The 4,780-nt window shown below is 44.0% G+C and overlaps 1 protein-coding gene across 2 annotated transcripts in view; it reads left to right on the top strand.

The window, feature by feature from the left end:
• Positions 1-312: 312 nt before the first annotated feature.
• The window catches only part of MAN2A2 (mannosidase alpha class 2A member 2), a 101,937-nt gene continuing 97,469 nt past the window's right edge, over positions 313-4,780 (top strand). The window contains exon 1 of one of the 2 annotated variants that reach the window (XM_018569876.1): positions 313-429. The gene's annotated coding sequence lies outside the window, so the exon portion shown is untranslated. The remainder of the gene's footprint in view (positions 430-4,780) is intronic. The other variant, XM_018569877.1, reaches the window with a different exon arrangement.

The raw sequence follows: 4,780 nt of genomic DNA, 5'->3' as shown, positions 1-4,780 counted from the left end.
CATGTTTTCCAGCCTGGCATAGGAAGGCGTTGAATCGTGGGGAGGTGTGCGCTCCGGTATATGGTTGCTGCTTCTGCCGCCGCCGCTTGTTATTCCTATTACTGCTGGCTGAATGTTGTGACTTGGCTTGGAGCTCGGTGACAGAAGACAGAAATAACCCTGCTGGTGATATATTAGGAGGCTGAGAGAGCTCTTGATTGACACCGGGAAGTGGTGGACTGCTTTGTGTCTTCTCCTTGTGATCTGCAGCCGGGTAACGCGGCCCCTCCATACACACTAGAGGAAGTGTGGTGCCAATTAGCTCAGCACAGGGGTGGGCATGTGGTCGGTGACCGGCACAGGATACCCATCTGACTGAGGTCTGGACTGCAACAGTGGAGAATCTCAGGAGATCCAACCAATCCAGGACTAGGAGGGGAAATTACAGGGGTAACCATACCATTTCTTCTTTACTTTGCCATGCATGACAGTGTCACATGTCTCATCCAATAACCGCTTCCATTGTGTTCTAAGAAACTACTGTCTGCTACAATGTTGTTATTATATACTTGTGATGGCAATTCATGTAATATGAACTAAGATCATCTTCTTTATTGCCCCTTCATCAAATCATTAGAAATGGTGCAGTGATAGTGTGCCCTCAGTGGGCTGTGTGCTGGGCAGAGTGCACGTCTATATAGTTCTCTATGGATCAAGTGTTAGGTGCCAGTCCATAGTTCTCTATGGATCAAGTGTTAGGTGCTCGTCCATAGTTCTCTATGGATCAAGTGCTAGGTGCCCGTCCATAGTTCTCTATGGATCAAGTGCTAGGTGCCCGTCTATAGTTCTCTATGGATCAAGTGCTAGGTGCCCGTCTATAGTTCTCTATGGATCAAGTGCTAGGTGCCCGTCTATAGTTCTCTATGGATCAAGTGCTAGGTGCCCGTCTATAGTTCTCTATGGATCAAGTGCTAGGTGCCCGTCTATAGTTCTCTATGGATCAAGTGCTAGGTGCCCGTCTATAGTTCTCTATGGATCAGGTGCTAGGTGCCCGTCTATAGTTCTCTATGGATCAAGTGCTATGTGCCCGTCTATAGTTCTCTATGGATCAAGTGTTAGGTGCCCGTCTATAGTCTTCTATGGATCAAGTGTCAGCAAGGTGCCAGTCTATAGTTCTCTATGGATCGAGTGTCGGTATTAAGGTGCCCATCTATAGTTCTCTATGGATCAAGAATAAGTATCCAGGTGCCCATCCACAATTCTGTATGGATCAAGTGTCAGTAAGTTGCCCATCTATATAGTTATCTATAGATCAAGTACCAAGGTGCCCGTCTATATAGTTCTCTATAGATCAAGTATTAGTATCCTGTCCCATCTATAGTTCTCTATAGATCAAGTATAGAACCATCAAGGTGCCCATCTATGATTCTCTATGGATCAAGTGTTAGTAAGATGCCCATCTATAGTAATGTATGGATCAAGTATAAGTATCCAGGTGCCCATCTGTAATTCTCTATAGGTCAAGTGTTAGGTGCCCGTCTATAATTCTCTAAAGATCAAGTATAGGTATCCAGGCACCCATCTATAATTCTCTACAGACCAAGTGTAAACATTATGGTGCCTATCTTTATATCTCTGCGGATCAAGTATAATTATCAAGGTGCCCATGTATAATATTCAATAGATCAAGTATAAACACTAAGGTTTCCATCTATAATTCTATATAGCTCAAGTATAAGCATCAAGGTACCCATTGATAATTCTCTATACATAAAGTATAAACATTAAGGTGCCCATCTATAATTCTCTGTAGATCAAATGTAAGTAAGGTGCCCATCTATAATTCTCTATAGATCAAGTGTAAGTAAGGTGCCCATCTATAATTCTCTATAGATCAAGTGTAAGTAAGGCACCCATCTATACTTACACTTGAATTACAGAGAATTATAGTTGGGCACCTTACTTACACTTGATCTACAGAGAATTATAGATGGGCGCCTTACTTACACTTGATCTATAGAGAATTATAGATGGGCGCCTTACTTACACTTGATCTATAGAGAATTATAGATGGGAGCCTTACTTACACTTGATCTATAGAGAATTATAGATGGGAGCCTTACTTACACTTGATCTATAGAGAATTATAGATGGGCGCTTTACTTACACTTGATCTATAGAAAATTATAGATGGGCGCCTTACTTACACTTGATCTACAGAGAATTTATAGATCACGTATAACCATTAAGGTGCCCGTCTATAATTCTCCATAGATGATGTACATGGAAGGCAAGCATCTGAGAATGTTAGTGAAGTTCCAATCCTTGTGGAACAGACAGATTATTTCAATTGCAGCCAATCGGGCGCCTCGTTTCATTATTGTGGCCTCTGATTAACAATGAGATGTATTTGGTTCTGGTACATCATCATTAGTCTTTTCACGGCTTTCTAAATAAGCTGGGGCTGTCATTTCTTTTGGCAGGCTGTGAAGAGACCCTGACCAACAACAGATGTGGCATTCCGTCACCTCAGCTGCTGCTACACCTTTCACTTTCTAGGTTAAATTGAATTTCTAATTGAAAATCGAGCCACAACTTCCTCCTGGTTTTGTAAAGCAGGGTTAGACCCTCTATCAGGATTTGTGCTCTTTGTCCTTTCAGCTCACAGAATGCCCTCTGTGCAGAGACATGGAAGAGAAATGGTAGAAAAAGACCAAGTGGTCCATCGTGTCTGCCCCCTTTTTTTTTTTCTTATCTCTCCTTTTTTTTTTGTCTGAGTATGTTTGTCGCATACATGTTTATATTCACTGTTCACTGTACTGACTCACTACCTCAGCTGGAAGTCTGTTCCAAGCATCAACAACTCTTTCAGTAAAATAATACTTTCTAAAGTTAGTGTTGAACTTTCCTCCTGCTAGTCAGGTCCCCATGTTCTTGATCTTCACTTTATATTGGAAATGCTTCCCTCCTGAACATTATGCACCCTCTAAGGCAGTGGTTCTCAACCTGTGTAACCTCAGGACCCACATTTGTCCTCAGTCATTAAGTCGTGACCGCAATAGAACGCATGGTATTCCGGTACTGCGCGTTCCGGTGCAGGCGGTTGAACTGTGAGTGGGAGGTGCATTTGGGGTGCCATTCAAATGAATGGCAATTCAACGCACCTCCAACACCAGAACGTACAGTATGTGTGATTGCATGGTACAGTGCATTAATCGCATGGGACTGTGCGATTAGCGCACTGTATTAGTGTCATCGGACCCTCAAAAGCAATGACAGACACACACACTCAGACATTCTCACACACACTTATACACTCCCCCAAAAATGTTTTATTTTTTATTTTTCTTAAGATCCACCAGTCTCCCTACCTTACAAGAACTGGAGTATATCCTTAACCTGGGGTCCAGTGTGGGCTGCTGTGCTGTGACAGAGCTCCATCCATATGTGCTTGTATAGCTCCCATGCGTGCCTGTAGAGTCAGAATGTGACATCACTACCGTCCAGGCACCTCCTACAGGACACGTGAGGGAGCTGTAAGCAATGCACTTATGAATGGAGCTCCCTCACGTCCATACTCCAAGCCCACCTCATCTCAAGTCGACACTCGACGCCCGGCAGCGTATTTTGAATGGCTGCTTGCTGTGAGAACTGACAGTGCTACGCTAGGGGGAGGCTGAGGAGCCGCTCACCGAGAAAAGTGAAAGGTACGCAACTACCTACTGAGCACACTTTTGACCCACCAGTTGAGAACCATCCTATAAGGGCTGGTTTACACCACAGTGTTGTGTTAAAAGCACAGTAGGGGGCATGGTACATTGTGTTACCTTTCAATGTTAATGGCACCCCAACACACCTCCCAAGTGTTGCGGTGCAATGCACGATAATACAATAGTCAGTGTTGTGGTGCTGTGGAGTGAAACAAAAAATAGTGCACACTTCATATTTTTCTGCTCAGCGGACACTAGTGCGGTACCGGACATTGCAACACACGACCACCTGGGTATGCTTTGGAGTTCTACACTGAAGAAATGGCAGTGCAGTACACCTAACATGTGGTGCATTGCACTGTGCGATGGCATGTGCTAAATGCACAGGTACCTTGCCTTTAGCACATTGCAATGGTGTGAACTGGCCCTTAATGTATTTAAAGGTTTTAGTCATGTCCTCCCCTTTCCTTCTTACCTCAAGAATGTACATATTAGATTCCTGCAGTCTCTCCGCATGTTTTATCCCTCAGGGTTTTCCTCAGGTTTGTTGCCCGTGTCTGGTCTTGTATCTTTTAGTAAGTGAGGTCTCCAGAGCTGAATGGGGTCTACATACACCTCGAGGGCTCATTCACACCAGCAGCTGCGCTGCAACATGTCCGCTGGTATGCATTGTGAGTATCACATGTCATTACTGTGTCCTGATTACAGCACCTTACACTGTTTACTTTTTTCAACTATTGGAATATCACAAAATGACTCTCTATTCATGTTTATTCACTGCAGTGCGTTGTGATGACGTATAGCAGGGGTGGGCAAACTTCAGCCCTCCGGGTGTGAAACTACAAATCCCGTCCTGCCTGTAGCTGTGAAAATCTTGCAATCAATGCCTCATGGGATTTGTAGTTCCACAACAGCTGGAGGGACTGAGTTTGCCCACCCCTGCACAGTACAGTATAGTGTGTCACGCAACACACTGAATTAAAATAAATAAAATTGGTGCATGTCCTACTTTTTTACAGCACAACGGCCCATTGCAAATAAGGCAACTTGTCTTGCCCATATATTTGGACTGCGCAGCCCAACATATCTGA

The sequence above is a fragment of the Nanorana parkeri genome, unplaced genomic scaffold (assembly GCF_000935625.1).
Source record: "Nanorana parkeri isolate BGI_ZX_2015 unplaced genomic scaffold, ASM93562v1 scaffold1415, whole genome shotgun sequence".
NCBI lineage: Eukaryota > Metazoa > Chordata > Amphibia > Anura > Dicroglossidae > Nanorana > Nanorana parkeri.
Note: the sequence above shows the minus strand (reverse complement) of the source record. Positions and strands in the feature narration are given on the sequence as shown.